Source organism: Nannospalax galili, unplaced genomic scaffold (genome assembly GCF_000622305.1).
Source record: "Nannospalax galili isolate Female #2095 unplaced genomic scaffold, S.galili_v1.0 scaffold115, whole genome shotgun sequence".
NCBI lineage: Eukaryota > Metazoa > Chordata > Mammalia > Rodentia > Spalacidae > Nannospalax > Nannospalax galili.
In genome coordinates, this window is record NW_008340588.1 from 4,139,955 (window position 1) to 4,164,315 (window position 24,361).

Consider the following 24,361-nt stretch of genomic DNA (forward strand, 5'->3'; position numbering starts at 1 on the left):
AAATGTGAAAAAATATGTCTGTCATTTCCTAGTTAGACTTTTTTGAAGCTATTTTATGATTGTTAATACTATTGTGAATGGGATTATTTGTCTTGTTTATTTATCTGTATGCTTACTTTTGGTGTATAGGAAAGCTATTTATATTTTTATTAATATACTTTTATATCCTGATACTTTGTCATGGTCTTTCATGTGTGAAATCTTCAAATATGGGTATTTTGATTTCTTTTCTAATTTGCATCCACTTTATCTCATTCAGTTGTCTTATTCCTCTAGCTAAACATCTAGCACAATATTACAAAGGAGTGGAGAAAGTGGACATCTTGACACTTTCCAGATTTCACTAGAAATGATTTGAGTTTTTATCTGTATTGTATACTTTCCATGGGCTTGTTGCCTATTTCCTTTGTTATGTTGAAATATGTCCCCTGTATCTCTAGATTCTTTATGCCTTTTATCATGAAGGGCTATTTGATTTTTGTCAAAGACCTTATCTGCATCAGATTAAATGATTACATGGTTTCTGTCCTTGAGTCTATTTATGTTGTGGAGAACATATATTATTTTATGTATGTTCAACAGTTCCTGTATTTTTATGTTAAGCCAACATAATTTTCTGTGGATAATGTTTTAGATGTGTTCTTACATTCAGTTTGCAAGTACTTTATTGAGACTTCTTGAATCGATTCTCCTCAGAGACATCCAAGTATAATTTTATTTTATTTTATTTTATTTTGATTTTCTTTCTCATTTTTAAGCATTGTCTGGTTTTGGTAACAGGGTAATACTATTTGTTTCAGAAAAAAATTGAAGTGTTCATGTCTTTTTAAATTTTACAGATTAATTTGAGTAGTATTGGTAGGATTCTGTCTGTTTCCATGTGGTCCTGGACATTTTTTTTTAGTTTAGAAATTTTTAATCAGTGTTTTTATCTCATTGAAGTTTGTGTCTCTTTAAATTGCATACCTCAGTCAGGCATGATGGCGCACACTTTTAAGCCCAGCACTTGGAAAGCAGAGACAGGCAGATCTTCTTGAGATCATGAGATTGAGGTCAGCCTGGTCTACACAGGGCGTTCTTGTCCAGCTAGAGATACAGAGAGACCCTGGGTCTAAATTACCAAGTAATAATAATAATAATAATAATAATAATAATAATAATAATAGCAGCAATAATAATAGTTTACCTTAATTTGGTTAAATTTTGTTAGGACATACATATTTGGCAACTCATCATTTTAGATTTTCAGCTTTAAAAGAATATAGGGTTTTTAAATACCTTCTCATAATTCTCTGAATTTTCTCATTATTGCAGTGTTTTCCTTTTCTTCTCTGATTTTATTATTTGGTTCCTCTCTTTCCTTGAGTTAATTTAACCAGAGATTTGTTCAACGTGTTAATCTTTCTAAAGAACCAATTCTTTAGTTTCATTGGTTCCTTTTATGTTTTTTCTTTTCTATTGTATTAATTTCATCGCTAAATTTGATTATTTCTTCTAATCTACTCTTTTTGAGTATTGATTTTTCTTGTGTTTCTAATGTCTTCAGGTACATTAAGTAATTAATATGAGAATTCTTAATAGTCTAATGTTCGATGGGTCTGTGGGTCTCTGGGCCAAGTGGGGCAACTGGAGAGTCCCTCATTTAGCCGGATGGGATCTAGATAATGTAATTCTCCCAGTTTGTTAATTAATTGCATGGTCTCTTCTTGCATTCAAGAATTCTAAGTTGAATAATAAAATAAGTGATTTTTTTATAACAATAAAGGTTCTTTTATATTTTAATAGATATTACATGCAAAAAAAGAGGCAAGGGGTGTAAACATTAAAGAAATGCTAAATTAAGGAAATTTAAATGATTGTTTTTTTCAAAAGGACTTTGAACATCAACTATGATGACACATTATGATTGATCTCCTCTGATTCATTTGGTAGAATGTATGGAACATTCTTATTTCATAAAGCAATTTTTTTCCATGGATAATTTGTGGAATGGTGTATAAAACTTTGTAGGTAATCTTCTACAAAACGACTGATGTCATCCTTGACATCCTCTGGTGCTTTCCAGTCTCTGTGCTATTTTTCATCTGGTGCTTTACTTCTTTCCTACAGTTCCCTTTATCATACAGCTAGGACGATCGCATAAGTTATCACCCCAACAGGATTACTTGAAAAGAAAACAGAGTAGAATGAATAATTATGCACAGGCTGTATGTTGAACCCAGGACTGACTAAGGTAAGCCATGACACATGGCCAAACTACATAGGAGTATATTTAGAAATTTAGTTTCCTTCAAGTTGATTTGCTTCCATTAAATTATCTTTGACATAGTCCCCTTTTTGTTGTTAAACTCCAGATAAATGATTTGAAATGCATATATTAATTTACAAAATGGACTCATGAGTATGTGGCTTCATTCAAAATCTCCTTATAAAAAGGTTTTGCACATATGTTCATGTAAATAAACTTTTACAATGTCAGTTATGAACAAAAGACAAATTATCATAATGAATGTTTTCTTTATTCGAATGTATATTTTTATTTATATGCATTATCATAAACATTTAAGAACAAATAAACAATAAAAGGAATGTGAAAGGTGTTCTCAGCACAATTAATCATACTATAAATTGAACAATGGATTCAACAAAGACTCATGGAATTTCAAAATAAAATTTATATTTGTTTTAATGCTAAAATATTGGCCAAAATACTTTCTGCCTAGTATATTATGCTTCCTTATTTATTTAATTTTTATTGAGCTTTTAAAATTTCATACATCATTTTCCACTCAAATCCAGACCCCCTCCCCCATCCATGCCTTCTCCTTTCCCCTGATACTATATTTAGAGCCAGACTAGCCTGATGAAGACTTATTTCATTGTATTAGGCAATTGACATATTATTTAACTTTATTTGAGATATATTGATACATTTTCTTAATAAATTAATATAAAACATATACATGAAACCTGTTGTATTTTATTTTTGCAATTAAAAAAGTCTTTTCTGAGGCCAGCAAGACAGTCTAGTGAATAGCCTACTGGCAAGCCTGACAATCTGAATTCAATCTCCTGACCCACATGGTACAAGAAGAGAACCAACTCTCACAAATTGTTCTCTGACCTCCACCTGCTCACTGTGGCATGCACACCTGGCTCCCCCACCACATATGCAAACAGAACACACACAGAGATGATAAGTTTTATATATGTGTGTATACAAATATATGCAAACTTATATTCCATCAATTAATAAATGAAGTATAATTTACTCTTCATATTATATTTCGGTAATAATAGGGTATGTCTGTATTGACTTAATATTAATGATTTTACTTTTCATTACTGGAAAACAGAAAATAATTGTTTTTCTTCTTTTCTTCACAAGTTAACAGTGTCACACACAAAAGAGAACAATGCTCAACTAAATACAATTTTGAGAAAAGAATAATTGTAAAAGGGAATAATGAATATGTAAAATAAGGTATAATGTGTTCTGTATTCATTTGAATGTTGTTACTGAGGTTATACAGAATGCTGAAGGGTACTTCTTATTCACTGTAAGGATAATACAATATCTCAAAGATGTCCCTTCAACTGGCAAGACATGAAATATTTGTTGTGTGTGGGCCTTTGGAAGTTATGAGAGAGAAAGCTGAAAACATCTGAATATAATTGAAACAGGTTCTTTAATATTTATTTTGCAATAAGTATAAATCATAAAAGTGAGTGGACAATGTAAGAAAATTCACAGAAATATAATATATTATTTTCAAGATATAATTTCCTGTAATCTTTATCTATGTTTCATTTAAATAAGTCAGCCATTGGCAATTTTGTTAATTTTTAATAAACCATTTGTATCTAAAATCAAAGATAGATATGCAATTTGTTATTCTATGGAAATAATGTGCAAGAAAGATGTTTAGTCTGTATCTTGCTATTAGGCTATCAAAATCTTTTTCTTTTTTAAAATGATGTAGGACACTATGTACGTTAATGATTATTGAAGCTATGTTTCTTCATATGATCAAATGTTAAACCTTAAGAATTTTTATAGAAATTACTATATTGTTATTGAAAGAACCACTAGCTTAACCCTGATAATGTATAACCCTGTCCATCTTTTATACCATTATAGACACTGGATACTCAGTATCAATTTTCTCATTAGTTAGGCAACAAAGGATTCTATTAATGAAATTTGTAACATATTTAAGAATAAAGAGTATTTAAACTGTATTCAATTAAAATCTTCTCTTGAAAGAAAACTGCTTGTCTTGCTTTCTTACTTCATTTATGAGGCATTGTTCTTGCATATTCATATGTTTCATACAATAAGAAATTTCTCTTGTGCATTTCTAATTCTCTACTTTAAAATATTTTTATAAATTATGGTGTTCTCTTTTTATATTTTAGTCATATTTATTCTGATTTTTGCCTCTTTTAGTTTTATGTATTTTGTGAAAAATGCAAATCATGTATCTGTATTTGTATATATATTAGATATAAAACGTAAAAAATGAGGGATAAATCACATCTTTTGCACATCTTAAGATACAAAATCTTAAAAGTAATTTTGAAACAGTACGTATCCTCCTTAGCTGCCACCTTTTCCATCCATCCCGACCAGGTGTGAACACTATCCTGAATTTTTCTTTAACAATCATGTCATTTTCTATACTGATTTGCTGCATTTGATTGCTTTCCTCAATCATGCACTCCTTTCTTTCTAAGCATATGTGAACACATATACTTGAAAATATTACTTATGTCAGTCATAGAACAAACAAACAAGAATTAAGTTGGTACTGACCTTGAAGTTTAATCTCTACTGGCTAGGTTTCATAGTGCTGAAAGATGGGTATGCATTCTAAAGGAAGACAAAAGAACGTTGTGAGCTACAATAAAAATTAACTTAGCAAGACAGGCCTACTGGTTCAATAGTGACATAAATGTTCAGGTAGTAATCAATCACTTTCTGACTGGATTTATGGCCACCTTCACAAGATGGAGCCCATACCTGACACAGCAGGGCCAAGAACCTGTGGCTAGATAGATCATAAGTGGGAGGCAAAGCCTATTGCTATTATTCCGTGATGTGAACATAGTATTTAACCAACTGCTAATGGCTGTTATATTCATTGAATAGTGCATCTCTCACCTCTTACCGGAGAAGCTGATTGAAGTAGATAGGATTAACAGAGAGACTGTCAAATGATCATCTTGAAGAGAATAAGACCATGGAAAGCTCAACTATAACTGAAACACCTATATCGCACCTTCGCCTCAAAAGGTTCAGGAATCATTTCAGAAGAATCCAGAAAGACTGAAAGAGGTAAAGGTGATAGGCAACTATATGAAAATATTGTTTTAACACCAGGGCAGTTGAACATTTGAACTCACAGTATTTGTGACAGCATGTACAAGACCTGATCAAGCTCAAGCCAGAAATGATCAAACGTAGGATAAGGGTCAGAAAGGTTCCTCAACCCTAGCTTAGGAACTTTGGGAAATTGATAGTTGATGGGAGAGGTAGAATCAGTTTTCTTTAAGAGTGTGATGCTGGGTAGGTTGACCATGCTCTAAAGATGGACTTCACCCAGAAGAATGTGGAAAAACAATTAGACTCAATAGGTCTTTTAAAACATAGTAATAGAGGATGTAGAGTGGTGGTGAAAGTAGGGAATGGAAATAAGAGAAGTTGTCTGAATATAACCAAAATACATTATATGAAATTCTCAAAGGATAAATAAAAATATTTTATACAACACACACCAAACATAAAACTAGAGTATGGCAAACATAAAACACAGATTAAAGAAAATTAAACTGATTCTGAAGGAGATTATCTTCTTAGCATGCATAAGACCCTGTTAAAATCCCACCACCAAAAGCATATAATTTTTTTAAAAGAAAGAAGCAGGAATTAAGAACACTATGTCACATCTGTTCCAGGACAATCCTTGAATAACAGCCACAACATAAAAAGGAAAATGTGTTGTCACAAATGCTCACTTAAGATATCATAAATCTGACCAGGTATAAAACCTAAATAAGATACTCAAGGACTCAGAAAATGTAAAGCCAATGAAATAGATAAGGAAAATGCAATTGAGAATGACAGTGGTAGTAACAACTTGTTAGCAAAATTCCATAACCTTCTGTTATATCAAGTACAAACATATCAAAAAGAAACCTGGGAAACAATTCCATTCACTATAGCCTCCAACAAATACTGAAATAAATCTAACCAAGGAAGTCAAAAAATTTTACAAGAAATCTCTAAGATGATGAACAAGAAATAATAGAAGATACAAGAAGATGGAAAGACCTTCTCTGTTCATGAATTGGTAGGATTAATCATTTTAAAACTTCTATCCTACCAAAAGTAATCAAAATACTCAAAAAAATCCCCATCGAAACTCCAAAGAACTCTTCACTGAAATGGAAAGAATAATCTTAAACTTCATACAGAAACACAAAAGACTCAAGGTATCCAAAACAATCCTGAAACATAAAATATGCTGTAGGTACCACCATTCCAAATTTTGAGGCATGATAGTGCATAAACACAAACACATTGATTAATGGAATATACCTGAAGTACCAGATTTATATCTATGCATTTACAGCTGTATGATTTTGGCATAGAGGCTAATAGTACACACTGGAAGAAAAACCAGATCTTCAAGAGATGTTACTGGCAAAACTTGGGCAATAATGAATACATGAACATTTAATTCAGTGTATTTGAGAGTGCAAGGTGGTATAATCACTATGGGAATCAGTAAGGACGTTCTTTCAAAAAAAGTAAATAGCTCTGACATAAGATCCAGCCACAGCATTGTTGAGTATATACCCTAAGGACTCCATATCCTACTACACAGATACTTGCTCATCTGTGTTCATTGCTGCCTTATTCACAGTGAGCAGGTAATGGAAACAACCTGTATGTCCTTTAGTAGCTGAACTGATATTGAAAATATGATACATTTACACAAGAAAATATTAAGATGTTAAAACCAATGAAATTACAAAGATTGCATGCAACAGATCTGAGCTGGAAAAATCATTGAATAAGGTAACCCAGACTCATAAAGACATGTTATCTTTCATATGCTAAACATTGCTTTGAAACTTTACATAGGTTTGTTTCATTCAGAGTACCCATATCGTTGAGGAATCTAGTAATTGGACAATGGAGATAGGGAGGGACTTTCAAAGGAATGAAGACAGAAAACAGTGCTAGGAATGGGGAAAAGGGAACAATGGGACAGAGAGTATTGGGAGAGCGGGGGATGAATGGGAAGGCAGAGTAAGGGTGACAGAACGTAGAGGGATAACTGACACTAAAGATCTTTGAAAAGTCATATGGGAACCTATTACTGTAGAAATGTCATAAAATATATAGAAACATACATGAAACTCAGTTATTTTGTAACTGTGTGATACTGACTGTACTAGAGTCCACAGACTGACTAGTAAAAGGCAGAGAGCCAGTAATGCGCTACCTCTTTTAGAGCTGTTGTCCAGTGGTGTCCCATAAACCCCTAAACATTGCAGTCTATAGCTATTATTCTTTGTTATCCTCCAGAACTTTAAAGACCCTATTGCTGAAGGCAGCACATGCCTGAGTCATAGAATATGGAGAAAACAGAAGATGGTTATTTGTTAGCTTCTATATACATCTGCAATTTTTGTAGCGCAGTAAGCTGCTAGCACACACACTACCAGAAGAAAATAATCAGGACTCTTTCCCATGTATGAACTCTTCACGACACAGAAATGATGAACCTGGATGATATGCCCACTGGTGCAATGACATGTGATGGGAATAATCAATCATTTTCATGTTGAATTGAAGACCTAGTCCTTACAAAGGAACTCACCCCTTTATCCTGTGAGGGAAGTCATAGACTCCAGAGGAGAAGCTACTATTATTACTTTGCTAAATGGTCATAGTATTAAAACATTTCCCTTTGACTTATGAATGTAACCATGGATTTTCTATTTCTTGACTCTCATCAGAAAGTTTCCTTTTTTTTTTCAATTATATGGCACTTATTATCGAGATCCACAGCTGGTCAAAGTGCAATAAATAAGACTGTAGAGGGTTCAGACTTAAATTGTTTACCTACATAACCTCTCTTTCCAAGTCTCAATGATCATTTTGGAAGAGGTTTGTAAATATTATAAGAACCAGAGGAAACTATTTTCTGGATATAATAGGGGCAGTTGCACATGTGAATGCAAAGTGCTTGTGACAGTATGTATAGAATCTGTGCAAGCTCAAGGTAGACAAAATTCTAGCTGGGAGATGAAAGGTAAGCACAAAATTCCATTGCTACCTGAGGATTTGCTGGCAATTGATAGTTGCTGGAAGAAGAACAGTCAGTTTTCTTTAAGAATCTATTTGTAGGTTGACCATGGTCCAGTGGATGGCTCACATTCAAGAGTTTATCGGTATTACAAATTGAACTTAATAAGTTCTTTTTCTCTTTTTTTGTTGTTTTTCTTTTCTTGTTTTTTTTTTTTTTTTTTTTTTTTTTTTGAAAAAAAAAAAAAAAAAAAAAAAAAAAGAGGACGATAAATCTTTCACTGTGATATATCAAAATAACTTGTGCTCTTTCTGATTTTTTAATGTAGGTACATAGAGCTATAAACTTCCCTCTTAGAACTGCTTTTTTGGTCTTTTTGAGACAGGGTCTCGCTGTAGTCCCAGCTGTCCTGAAACTCACTATGTAGACCAGGCTGGCCTCGAACTCACAGAGATCTGCCTGCCTCTTCATCCCGAGTACTGGGATTAAAGGCGTGTGTCGCCTTGATATATTCTTTTAAGAGAATGAGAGTGCTGCCTTGATATGTTCTTTTAAGAGAATGCACTTACGAGTGGACAGGGAAGCGAGGGACAAATCTGGAAGAAATTGGGGTTAGGGGTTCATATGATAAAAATACATTGTATGAAATTTTCAAATAATTAATAAAAGCATTTTAAAAGTAATTTTCAAGTGCTGTCAATGGATTTATTTTTCACAAAAATCTTCATTTTATATTATATACACTGTAAATATGTGAATAAGTACATGCACATTAAATATATATTTAAGTACATATTGAAGCATTACTGGTTACTGAAGGACTACAAGGATAAAAATCACTTCTGCTAACTATCCAATTCTATTAAATTTATGATGTCTGAACTAATGTGTGGATTCAAATAATTCCAGTGTTGAACATGTGAAAGGGTGTAATTCAAATCTTCAAGATTTCATTTACTCAATAACATCATACAATTATGATTTTTCATATACTTATTGTCATCTAATTACCCCATTGAATTATCAGCAGATTATGCCTGTCCTTACTGTAGAATCTCAAGTATGAACATCTACAATATTGTTATAAGACATTTCATACTCTAACAATGGTGCCACAATGATCTTCTTCCTTTCTTCAGTATTCACATCAGATTGCTATTTATTTCCAGTTGAAAATTTTGACAGTCTTTCTTTCCTGACACTGTAATTAAAATCACTTATTTTTGAAGAAGGCATGAGAAAAGAATGATTGTCATTGGCCTATTTTAGCTTAATTTTATACTTCTTAATAAATCAATGATATTTTAAAAATTCTGTTGTCTGGACAGCACTTCAAGGAGGCAAATTAGTACTCCACACTGCACTGTGCAGGAACTGACAGATGCAAACTTAACCTCTGAAGCTTCCCCAGTCCTCCACATCAGAATGCTAAGATTTTAAATAATGACAGCAAATCAAATCATTGTAGCTGAAAGACTAATATAGTGATAGCATAATTTGGGAATTTCATATATGGCATTGGATGTCTGACTACTTAGAAAGCCATTGAGCTAAAAAATTATGTATTTAAATTTTTTACCACATTTATAAATGATAGAGACACACAAAAATCAACATCCTCATAGAACTAATGAAAAGGGATTCTTTAATGGCTTAGATGGAATTATGGTCCTAAAAAAATCAGAATACATTTCACAGTTTAAAAGTCATATAATTTTGCCTACTTTACTATTTCTATGGTTTATACAGAGCTATTGTAAAGGGACTTTTCAACTTAATATTTCATCTGTGAGCTGCTGAGATATAAAAATAATATATTAATATAACATATTACTTAATTGTGACCACTTTTTTATTTAAAACAATATTTATGTTGACAACTTTGACATAGTATTATTTTAAACATGTCAGCAAAATGACACAGTTTATTTTTTTTGTTTTCTGAGGATTTTTCCTTGTTTTATGTAATTGCTGCAATTCAGATTTATGTACAATGAAATGAATACATTTGTGTGTCTTGCCATTTTGTAATATTAGTAACTAATTTGTTCATGTTTAATATGACTATACATGTTGAAATATCTCATTTGTAAATTTAAAATTATTTTATTTATTATTTTTATTTAATGTGTATGAGTGCATTGCCCACATATATATAAGTGCACCCATGCCCTGCAATGCTGTGGATGTCAGAAAAATGCATCAGATCCCCTGGAACTGAGTTTACAGACAATTGCTAAAAAACCCATGTGGATGCAGGGAACCAAACCCAGGTCCTCTGCAGCTAGTGCTCTTAACTATTAAACCACCTCTCCAGTCCCCCATTCATATATACCATTCATATATTATTTGTATATATTATATGTTTACAGATATATATGCATGGAATATATATATTTAAATATAATCTTAAAAATTTGATGAGATCATATCATTTATGAATGCTAAATTTTATTATATGCTTTTTCAACAACTCTTGAAAAAAAATCAGACGTTTTCACACAAATGCATTACTCTTGATGGATGACACTGATTGCTTTCCTTTCTTATGTTAAAAGATCTTTAACTTTAAATAAATTTCACCTGCCCTTGAATCTGTCTATAATAATTTATTATAATTAGACATGTTATATCTAAAATAAAATAATCTATAAATTATTTTCTCTCTTCTTTACTTAATTAAAGAAAAATTGCGAAAGTTTTGGTTTTGGTTTTGGTTTTCGATTTTGTGTTTATTGCAATTACATTTTCCATAAGTACAAGGAAAACATTGATTTAGTATTTTCAAAAAGGAAGCAAAGAACTGAAAAAAAATCACTGTTCCAGGGTCTGGAGAGATGGCCCAGAAGTTAATAGCATGAACTGTTCTTGCAGAAGGCCCAATTTTGCTTCCCAGCACCCATATGACAGTTAACACCTGTCTGTAACTACAGTTACAGGTGATCAAATGCCCTCTCCTGACCTTCACTGGCATTTCATGCACTTGGTACACCTATATAATAAAGGCAAAACTTGCATATTACATACAAAAAATTTAAATCACTGCTTTAAGGGATTAGAATCTTTAAATATCTGATAGAAATAATCAGTTAAAACATCTTGACCTAGAGGTATTTCTTTTTTTTTTTTTTTGCAAAATAAAATTCACTGGCTATAAGCCAATTCTGATTGTCCATTTCATTAGGTGAACTTTTGTGTAGTTCAAATTTTCAAACAAATGACTATGTAATTAATATTGTCAAGTTGGTAAGATAATATATTTATAACAGAGCCTGTGTTCTTTGATTTGTATAAGCTCTCTGGCAATAAACTTAGTTTTGTTCTTGTTAGTGATAATTTGTGTTGCCTTCTTATAAGTCTACTTAGATTTTACTAAACCATTATTCATAAAAGTAGAAGCAGAGGGAGAACTCCCCAGCTTCTAAATAGCCAGTATTACTCTAATAGAAAATCGGGTAAAGACACAGCAACAGAAAACGGAACCTATTGGCCCATATCCCTAATGAACATCAATGCTAAAATTCTCAAGAAAGAGACCTTAAGAGACTGCCTGAGAACACCTAAATCAGGCCTCTGAGTGGTGAGCTTCTCAAATCATATCATGCCCATACCCCTTCTTTGGAGCAACCTGCAAACCCTTCCACTCCCCAGTGACAGGCTTCCCTGCAGACTTTTCCCCAGACCTTTGGAGACTGCCTTATAACACCTGACTCAGGCCTCTCTCATGAGCTTTCCAAACCACCCCTTATCCGTGGACCACCATATCTTCCTTTGGGACCATCTATCATCCCTCCTACTGCTCCAGGCCTTCGGTTTCCCTGCTGACTAGTAGACATCAGCACATCTATCTCCATCTCCACGCCTTGAATCTTGGGCTTCTGAAGTGCTCCTACCTAGCCAGGGCCATTTCAACCTCCTGGTGAGCTCCTGAGTAGCCTGACTAAAGCCATCTGGTCGCTCCAATATAAAATCAAAGGAGAGAATCTGAAGTCTAAACCAAGTAGCTTTTCATACCTCATCAGAAAGCAGCCAAGGTCTATTAATAATACAAACAGAATCAGACTTCAACTCAAGACAATAAAGTTTGTGTTTCATATAGGAATCACAATCAACAAAAAAGTCCATATGGTAAAAACACATGAAAAAATTATAATATATAAAATCAAAATAATACGTTCTCATCAAGCATCACCTGTCCTATAGAAATGTTCTACAATGAGAAGCCCTTAGAGATAACCCAGGGCACAAAATTTAAAGGAACAATCAGAAACATGATCAAGGAATTCAATGAATCTAAAAAGCACACAAACAGACAACTTAAAGAACTAAAAGAAGAGAAGGATAAAGTTCTGGCTGAATTCACAGAAAGGTAAAATAGAAATATTCTTGAGCAGAAATAGTCAAGAAACCCAGACTGAAATAAAGAAGGAAGTGAAAAATGAATAAGAGAATTTGATACAACAGGAGAAAGCCATATCAATAGAATTAATGAAATGGAAAAATGATATCAAGACTGGACAATAAGCTTGAAGAACTGAACTGTTCAAGCAAAAAATGTGAAAAAATTTAAAATGCAGGAATGAAGTATACAGGAAATGTGCAACACTATGTGAGGACCAAATTAATACATCATACATCATAAACATAAAGGAAGGATAAGAATATCAAGCAAATGGCTTTGACCATTCTTCAACAGAATTGAAGACTTAAAAAGAAAAATCCCAAAATTAAGGAAAGACATACTCATACAAGAAGCACATAGAACACCCAATAGACAGGGCTAGAAATGGAACTCCCCATGGCATAGCTTAGTAAAATGCTAAATGTACAGAACAAAGAGAGAATACTGAAAGATAGAAGAAGAAAACACCAAGTGACAGATAAAGTAAAACACATCAGAATTAAAATGGACTTTTCAATACTCACTGTGAAAGCCAGGAGAACCCAAATCAAAGTTTTCCACATTAAAAATAACCATAGAGGCCAACCCAGAATACTGTAACCAGAAAAACTGTCTATTATAGTTAAAAGGGAAAGAAAAATATTCCATGACAGGAAAATCCTGAAAGAATCTATGTGCACAGAACCAGTCCTTCAGAGAACAGTCAAAGAAATACAAACGACTGTAGAAAGCAATGACTATACCCCAGAGGCAACAGAAAGAAAGTAAATGAGGGTAAAATTGTGGAAACACAAAATTAGACCAAGAGTATAAACAGAAATTAAAATAACAGCATCCAATACAAATCTTTCAATAACTTTAAATATCAATGGCCTGAACTCCCCATTCAGAAGTCACAGACTACACAAATTAAGAAGTGAAGGTCATTGCTTTGTTGTTTACAAGAATCTCTTTTCATTTTCAAGTACAGTCACTATCTTAAGGTGAAAGGATGGCAAAAATATTCAAAGAAAATGGCACTAAGAAATAAGCAAATATAATACCTGACAAAATAGACTTCAACCTAAAACTATTCAAAAAAGATAGAGTAATTTTATTCTTGTCACAAGAACAATTGAACAATAATATATTATAATCATGAGCATATATACACCAACCTCTGATATACTCAGTTTCATAAAAACAATATTACAACACTCTAAGAAACAGATGAATCTCAACTCAGCAATGAGAGACTTCAATATCCCTCTATAACCAATAGATATATCAAGCATACAAAGAATAAATAGAAATTTGAGTGAAATGATACCATACATCAAATGGACCTAACTGACACCTACTAAATATTCTAGTCAAGCACCAAGGAATACACTTTCTATTCAACATCCTATAAAATTTTATTGAAAATGAACCACATACTGTGGCACAAAACAAAATTCATAAATTACAAAAAATTGAATAATAGCTCCATGCATTCTATCAGACTGCAATGCAATAAATCTAATATCAACATTCAAATAAGCTCCAGTAACTACTTGACTCATGGAAATGAAACAACTCACTCTTGAATGATAAATGGGTCAAATAAGAAATTTAGAAAGATAGTAAATTATTCCTGGAACTAAATGAAAAGGATAATAACAACACAACAAAATGTCTGGGACATTTTAAAATTAGTCCTAAGTGAGAAGTTCTTGGTTCTATGTACCTACATTAAAAAATCAGAAAGAGTACATATAAGTGACTTAGAAGTACAACTCAGCACTCTGAAAAGGAAAGAGCAAAGTAGCCATTAACCTAGCAGGTGAGAAGAAATAAAAATAAGAGCAGAAATTAATGAACTAGGAACAAAGAAAAAATTACAAAGTATCAGTTAATATAAGAGCTGGTTGTTTGAAAAGATAAGATGGACAGACTCTTAGAACAGCTAACGAAAAGAAAGAGAGAGCAAAGCCAAATCAACAAAATCATAGAAGAAAGGGGAAACATCACAACATACACTAAAATGTTCCAGAACATTTTAAGGGAATGCTTTAAAAATCTATACAATATTAAATTTGAAAACCTAAAATACGTGGATGAATATCTAAATTCATGGGAACACCAAAAACTAAACCAAGAAGTGATGAACAGCTTAAACAGACAAATAATATATAAGGAGATTGAAATACAACTAAAAAGAAAAAGTCCAGGCTTCGATGGAATCACAGCAGAAATTTAGGTGATATTTAAAGAAGTTCTACAAACAGTACTACTTGAATTATTCAAAAAGATAGAAACAGAGGAAGAACTCCCAAAGTCCTTCCCTGAGGCCAGCATCACTCTAAAAATACCAGGTAAAAACACAATAAAAAAAGAAAAGAAAGAAGTATAGACCCATATCCTATCCTTAATGAACATAAGTGCAAAGATTCTCAACAACATATTTAGAATGTTCACACGAACAAACATCAAAAAGATCATTCACCATGGTCAAGTCAGCTTTCTTGCAGAGACACAGGGCTGCTTCAATATATGTAACTCAATAACCCTTATAAATCATACAAATGTACTCAAAGACAAAAACACATGGTCATCCAAATAGATAAAGAAAAGTCCTTTGACAAAATCCAATGTACATTTATGTTAAAACTTCTAGGGAAAAATGGACTGGAGGAAACATTCCTTAACATAGTTAAAGTTATATACAACACACACAGCCAATGTCATTCTAAATTGAGAAAAAAAAATGGAAGCATTCCCATTAAAATCAGGAACCAGACAAGGCTGTTCACTGTCTCAACTCCATTTTACTATAGTGCTTGAAACTATTGCTAGGGCAATAAAACAAGAGAAGTATATTAAAATAGTACTGATTGCTGTAGCAACTCCCACTTCTCCAGGGCTAGAAACTCTCTGCAATACAACATGGGCTGAGACCTTAGCAGACTGCCTGAGAGTGCCTGGAATGGGCTTCCATGTGGTGTTGAGCTTTCCCAAATCCAATAACAACAAAGGCACACCAATAATACAAACAGAAGCAGTCATCAATTCAACAAAGGAATCTTTGAGTTTCGTACCAGAATCACAAACAGCAAAAGAAATCTTCATGCCAAATCACAATGGACAAGTAATAATATGGAAAACAAAAGCAGTATGTTCCCACCAAACTCCACCAGTTCTATAGACGAGTTCTACAAGGAGAACCTTCTAGAGGTAACCCAGGACACAGAATTTGAAAGAGTAATCATAAACGTAACAAGGAATTCAACAAATTTAAAGAGCACACAAACAAATCAAAGAACTGAAAGAAGACAGGGATAAACTTCTGACTGGATTCACAAAAGAGATATAAATATTGAAGACAATTTGGCTGAAATGTAGAAGGAAGTGAAATACTCAATAATCCAATTTTAAATGGCAGGAGAAAGCCTCACTGATAGAATAAATGAAATGGAAAACAGAATATCAATAATGGATGATAAAGTTGATGAACTGGACTTCTCAAGCAAAGATTATAAAAGAAAATTTAAAAAAACACAGGAATGGAATATGCAAGAAATGTAGGACACCAAGAAAAGAACAAATCTACACATCATAGGCATAGAGGAAGGAGAAGAATTTCAGGTTAATGATGTTGGCCAGATCATAACAGGATCTTAGAAGGGAATTTCCAAAAATTTGGGAAAGACATCTCCATACAAATACAAGACACTCAGAATACCAAATAGGCAGGACCATAAAAACAAAACAAAACAAAGCAAAACAAAAACTCCCATGGAATATCATAGTGAAAGCAGGTGTGCAGAAGAGAGAATATTGAAAGATTCAAAAGAAAACAACAACTCACATAAAAAGGAAAACCCATCAGAATTATGGTTGACTTATCAATGCAAACTACGAAAGCCAGAAGAGCTTGGACCGAGGTATTAGCAGTTCTAAATGACCATAAATGCCAACCCAGAATACTTCAGTTGAAGAGGAATGAAAAATCTTCCAAGACAAAAATAGGCTGAAAGAGTACATGCTCACAAAATCAGCCCTTTAAAGAATACTTGAAGCACTACAAAGAATGGAGAAAGGAATAGCTATGCCCCAGAAGCAAAATAAATAAAACAAATAAAGGTATAATTGCGGGAAAAAATGAGGCAAGAACACAAACAGTAATAAAAATGATGGCAACCAATACACATCCTTCAATAACAACTTTAAATATCAATGGACTAAACTCCCCAGTTAAAAGACACAGGCTAGTAGAATGTATTAAGGAACAAAATCCTTTTGTTATCTCTAAGAAACCCATCTGACCTTTAAGGACAGGCATTACCTTAAGGTAAAAAGATGGAAAACAATATTCCAAGAAAACGGCACTAAGAAATAAGCAGGGATTGCAATTCTAATATCTGACAAAACAGACTTAAAGCTACAACTAATCAGAAGAGCTAAAGAGGGTCACTTCATTCTGATCAAAGCAACAAATAACCAAGAATATATTATAATCATGAACATATATGCACCAAACTCTGGTGCTCTCAGCTTCATAAACTTACTACAGGACTTTGAGACATAGATTAACCCCAACTCAGTAATAATAGGGGGCTTCAATATCCCACTTTCTCCGTTAGATAGGCCAACCACAAAAAGAACAGAGACAGCTCAATGAAATGATACCATACATCAAATGGACCTAACAGACATCTACCGAATATTCCACCCAAACAAGAAAGAGTACATATTCTATTCAGCACTCCATGGAACTTCCTCAAAAAGTGACAACATGCTGGGGCACGAAACAAACCTTAACCAGTACAAAGAAGTTGAAATAATTTCATACACTCTATCAGACCACAACACAATAAAGCTTGAAATCAACACCAAAAAAATGCCCCCAAAACTACACAAATTCATGAAAATTAAACAACATACTGAATGATGCATGGATCAAGGGTGAAATCAAGAAAGAAAGAAAAGTATTCCTGGAATTAAATGAAAAGAAAAATGCAACACAACAAAACCTCTGAGATTCTGAGATACTTTAAAAGCAGTATTAAGAGAGAAGTTGATAACTCTAATTGCCTATATTGAAAAAATCAGAAAGAACCCAACTAAATGAGTTAACATTGCACCTCACAACTCTGGAAAGGCAAGAAAAAATGAAACCCAAACACAGCAGACAAGAAGAATAACAAATATCAGAGAAGTTAATAAACAAGAAACAAAACAAAAATGAATCAATGAATCTAAAAGCTGTTTTTTTGAAAAACTAAATGGGATAGACAGACCCTTAGCCCTGTTAACCAAAAGCAAAAAAGAGAAAATCCAAATCAACAAAATCAGAGATGAAAGGGGAAACATCATAATAGACGTACAAAAGATCCAGAATATTATAAGGGAATACTTTAAAAACCAATGTTTTATTAAATTTGAAAAACTAAAGGAAATGTATGCATATCTAAAATCATGGGAAACACCCAAGCTAAACCAAGAAGAGAGCAACAGCTTAAGCTGACCATAACACATAAGGAAATTAAAACAGTAATATAAAAAATCCCGACTAAAATACCTTACAGATTTACAGAAGAATTCTGCCTTACAGTTAAAGAAGATTGCAACCAATACTACTTAAATTATTCAAAAATGTAGAAGCAGATGGAGAACTCCAGAGTTCCTCCCATGGAGCCAGCATCACTCTAATATTAAAACCAGGTAAAAACACAACCAAAAAAGAATATTAAACACATACCCACATCCGTAAGGAACATTGATGTGAAATTCCTCTAAAAATACTTGCAAAATGTATACAAACACATATCAAGAAGATGATCAAGTAGGATTCATTCCAGAGATGCAGGGTGGTTGCATATATTCAAGTTAATAAATATTATAAATCGTATAAATGGACTCAATGACAAAAATCAATATGCTCACTTCAATAGATGCAGAAAAGTCCTTTGACAAAATTAAGTCCACATTCATTTTAAAAGTTCTAAAGCAAATTGGACAGGAGGGAACATACTTCAACCTAATTAAAGTTATATACAGCAAACCCAAAGCCAACATCATTTTAAATTGAAATAGAACTGGATGCATTATCATTAAATAAGGAACTACACAGACTGTCCACTATCTCCACTCCTCATCAGTATAGTGCATGAAACTCTTGTTAGAGCAATCAGACAAGAGACAGAAATTGAAGGAGTATGATTTGGAAGAAAAGAGGTCAAATTATCCATTTTTGCATATGATATGATTACCTAAAAATTCCCAAAATTCCACCATAAAACCTCTAGACCTGAATGACACTTTCAATAAAGTAGCAAGTTACAAAATTAATCTACAAAAATGAGTGGTCTTCCCATATACTATTAATAAGCAATTAGAGAAAGAGTACTGGATAAACCTCCCATTCACAATATCCCCATAATATATAAATAATAAAATAAAATATCTCAGAACAAACCTGACAAAAAATATCAATTATCTCCACAATGAAAAATTTAATATTGAAGGAAAGAGATTGAGAAAGACACCAGAAGATGGAAGGACCTCCCATGCTCATGGACTGGAAGAATTAATATTGTGAAAATGACCATCCAACACAAAGCAATATGTAGATTCAGTTCAATACCGGTAATGATCCCCATGACATACTTCACAGAATTAGGAAGAAAAATCCTTAAATTAATATGGAAACACAAATATCCCTGGATAGCCAAAGCGCCCCTGAGCACAAAGAGAAACCCTGGGAGATTACTGTACCAGATCTCAAACTATGCTACAGAGCTATAGTCATAAAAAAGCACAAAAATAGACAAATAAATTAATGGAAGATAATTGAATATCCAAACACAAATACACACAGTTTCAGCCACCTGATACTTGACAAAGGGTCCAAGAACACACCATGGAGGAAAGATGCCAACTTCAACAAAAGGTGCTGGCAAAACTGCATCTCCACCTATAGAAGAATGAAACTAGATCCTTATCTTTCATGTTGCACAAACATTAACTCTAAATGGATCAAAGAATTCAATGTGAAACATTGGCAGTAACCTAAAAGATGCAGGTATAGGAAAGGACTTTCTAAATCAGACACCAGTGGCTCAGGAATAAAAGTCAGGAATCAAAAAGTGAGACCTCATTAATCTATAAACATTGTGTACAGAAAAAGAAACAATCAAGAAAATAAAGAGAAGCATCATAGGATGGGGGAAAAAGTCTTAACTTTTGACACTAGTGACACATCTCAAAGAGGTTTGACAAAGGGAACACATAAAGAACTCAAAAAACAGAGTCTAGAAAAAACATGATCCAATTAAAAGATGGGTCACAGATGTAAACAGAGTTCTCAAAAGAAGAAATAAAGATGGCTAAGAAGCATCTTTGAATGTATTCAACCTCATTAGTGATTAGAGAAATGCAAATTAAATTCATCTTAAAATTTCACCATACCCCAGTCAGACAGACTAAGATGAGAATAATACCAAATGCTGGTCACAACTCCTGTAACCCCTATGGAAACATGGTAGGATACCCTTAAACGTCTAAAAACAAACCTACCATATGACTAGGTTATATTATTCCTTGGCATAGACCCAAATGACTCATCATATTTCAGTGATATTTGTACAATCATGTTTGTTGCTTCTCTTTTTACAATAGTTAAGAGACAGAAGCAAATTAAGTGGCCCTCAACTGATGAGTGGTTAACAAAAACAGTATATTTGCACAATAGAGTTCTACTCAGCAATAAAAAAGATGAAATAATGAGATTTTCAGGTAAATGAAAGGTTCTAGAAACCGTTATACTAAGTGATGTAACACAGACTCAGAAAAAAATGGCATATGTTCTCCCTCATTTGTGGAGCCTAGTCTCAAATCCTTATAACTAAGTACATATCCTGATATAATTTCAAGAACCAGGAAAATAGAAGGGAACCATGGAGGTAAAGAGAAAGAAGACACCGGAGACAGAAGAATAGTGGAGACAGGTGTTACTATGTGAACAAAATGTTTAAAAGGGGTGTAGTTAAATGGGACAGGGATAAGGAGGGCTATACAAAGAACTATGGGGAGAGATACAGGGTAGGAAGGAGTTCAGGAGAGGTGGGAACATTGCAGACAGAAATTATCAAAGGAGAAATGGGAAAAAAGGGAAAAATTAAATGGTGAGGGTGGGTAGGGATGATAAAAAAAAAAGGGGGGGAAAGAGGATAGAAAAATACTGCCTAGCTTGTTTAAAACCAGAGGAAATTGTATTAGTCCAAAACCTTCTTAAAGTTTACATATACATTATCTCTACATAAGTCCAGTATAGCTGAAGACTACATAACAAGAAACGGTGCCAAGCAGGAGAAACCTTCTATTGAGTTGTTGGCCAGAGACAATCCAAGAGACTCCCAAAACTACACAGGCTAATTTCATAGTACTTGATTTCCTCCCAGAACTTGATTGTAAGACCCTATTGCTGAAGACAGGACATACTTTAAGCACAGGATTTGGAGCGATGGAGCTGGAATTAACCTGGAAATCACCCCCCTGAGGGCTAGCTCTCACAGTTTTGGAGAGCACTACTCAAAAGTGTAAGGGGATACATTAATCGATGGTCCAACCCTAGGTTCAAATTCCTAAAAATCACATCAATGACGAGCACAGATATTATCAAGGGTGAAATGGAAAATGGGGGTGTTTTAACTGGGGAGGGAGAAGGGAGAATTACACAGGGAGAGAGGACAGGTAAATAATGCCTCCCTGAAATTATATATTAAAAAAGAGGGAAATGTTTTAGTTTAAAAATCTACTGAAAATTTACACATACAACATTTCTACATGACTCCATGTATAGCTGAAGGCTACATAACAGTGAACAGTCTCAAAAGGAGAAACCTCTCTGAGTTGTCGACCAGGTGTAAAATGAAATTACTCTGACCACTATGACACAAGCTATGGTACCATCTCCTTCCCATGCTCTGCAGAAGGAGTCAAGCAGTCTTCCCCCCCATCACCTCTCTGATCCAATCAGTTGAGCTTAACAACGTAAAGTCATGAAGCAGCTCTCTCGCCATTTTGTGTGGTTAATGGGAAGCCACAGGATTTATGTTCGGGTGTGGACTCTCTGAAGAACTATGAATGAGGTAGTCGCCATTTTGGAAAGGAGCATGAAGACCATAGGCAGGATGGCACACGGCCTCTAACATGGAAAAGGAAAAGTCTATGAGAGTTCAATCTTTGTAAGTGATTCTTTCCTCTAAACTTTGTTGGAAAGCCCAAATAAATATTCTTATTCCCCAACTGTAACTTAAGATGAACATTGCGATGGTTTAGTTAGAATAACACTCTCTGGGATACCAGAGAGCACATGCACGGGAGACTCTCAGGAAATTTCAGTGCAATAGATTGGCAGGCTGGGAGTGGAAACAAACTGTAGGAGCTCTGTAAAAGCAATGGGGTTAGCAGTAGTCACAGCGGTCATACAACAGATCATAGAATGTGCAACTAAATGACATGGACCACACAGGCGTGGACAGACTCAAAGGGGTTACCACCATCTTGTGAATGTGGGAAAATAGCTTAGTTTCTTTAGAAATGGGGGCCACTGCCACCTGTGTCTGAAAACTCTTTAAAGGGTTGTGGAGAGTGCAGAAAAAATTTTACAAGTCTTGGATGCAAGAAGGGAATCCAGAGAGATGGACTGGGCACTTCTTTACATATTCAGTCTCAGCCTCAAAGCTTGAGAGAGAGAAAAATGGGAGATTTAAACTTTTTTAAGCTTAGGGGAACAGAAATCACAGGACCCAGGAAAAAAGGCAGATAGTAATGAGAAAAGAAATGACCTAGAACTAGAAGTACCTAAAGATGCCCCTCAGATTCAACCTTTGATACAAAAAGAGAAAATAGTTAGCAATACTGTAGCCAAGAGAAAATACTCCACACTAGAACTGTTGGGAAGAGGAAAGACTTTAAAACAAACAATTAAGAGCCCTTCACCACGTGACTCCTGAGGGTATGGGACATGGGAGCAAATAATATTAGTTTAAGTTTTCATAAGCATCACCGCTGAATTAAATCATGACCCATCCATCATTGAGACATAGGCTGTTTAACCTAGGCCAGTACAGGGGGTAGCAGTCCATAATGGAATGGCTTGTGCAAGGCATTAGAGATATATAGTCATCACCAGTGGAGATTCCCATGATTACCAGGGTTTGCAGGACTATAAAAGAGGGACAGGCATTACTGAGAGAACTAGGTATGACAAAAACAATATATGATGCCCAGCTCGCTGAGCCAGATAGAGCTGTGTTCACAAGAAATATAAAGGAGAGCTTAATGCAGCTGACACCTTGAAAATGGTATGGAGATTTAATGATTTTGCTAAGTCCCTTAATGGGACAGGATCTTTGTAAACTGAGGGAAGCTTTGGAATATCTAAATAACTCAAACCAATGTAAAACATGTCTATAGAATAACAGAACAATTTACAAGAGATATAAAAAAAATGGAAGAAATGGTCTGTTAAGGTTACAAATGTGGCAAGATTTATGTTGAGCCCAAGTTCCTAAAGAAAAATTGATAGAAAAACAAATTTGGTACTAACGAGTTTCTGGAAGGTTTTAAAACCTGAAGAATAGTTTTAAAAGGGCATTCAGAGGATAAAGCTGTTCCAGGGATTGTTAAGGATCCCCAAAGATTAAATAATATATATGTTTCTCTCTTGAGAAAGGCTATGCTAGGGGTAGAGGCAGTTTTTCAAACAGGGCATCCCCTAGCAGCCAAGTATTGTCAATGGAGAGGTGGCAGATATGGCTACAGTCAAGAGGCAGACCCAGGGCAGCCTGACTCAGGAAACCAACAGTTGCAGCAGGGACAAGAGAGACCCTCTGCCTCCTTAACTTGGTTCAGGGTTAGGCAACTTGAGTCAACACCTGTAAATGTTTCAAGGACAGAAAGATACAAAGGCTCCGTGTTAAATCCCCATAATGCAGAATGACTCCAAAGGGATAATTGAACATAGTAAAGAGCTAACCAAGTAAATGCCCCTTACCCATAATATAGTACCCAACAGAGATCAATGGAGAAAACAATGAATGCCAAAGCATAAAACCTTTCCATGCTGTGTTAGACCTTGTCTATGATTGCCTTAATATATGATGTTAACCTTTGAGTGTTTTTTTTTTTAATTTTCAAATTTTATTTTCGAGTTTTTTTTTTTAGAAGCATTTCATTACAGCTTTAACATATTCAGTAACACATTCCAGAGCAAGGATACATCTCTTTCAAAGGTGGCTGTAAATTTTTAGGTTCACAGTTGAATTAATACAGTCATACAATAATGAACTCAGTAAAAGCCCTGTAGGACATAAAATTGGATGAGTTTTTACCCTTTAAAGAAGATCTCCACTTCATTTAAGATATGTTGTTTCCTACATTTTTTTTCAATAAAATAGTTTTTTTCAATTAGAAGAAGCATTTCATAACAACAGCATTAACCTATTCAATAACATTTTTCTGAGCTAGGGTACATCTCTTTCAAAATTGGCTGCACATTTTCAGGTTTACAGATGAATTATTACGCTTATATAATCTTTAACTCACTATAAACTCTATAAGACATAAAATTAAATGAGGTTCCAACGTTTAAAAAAGATCTCCACTTCAT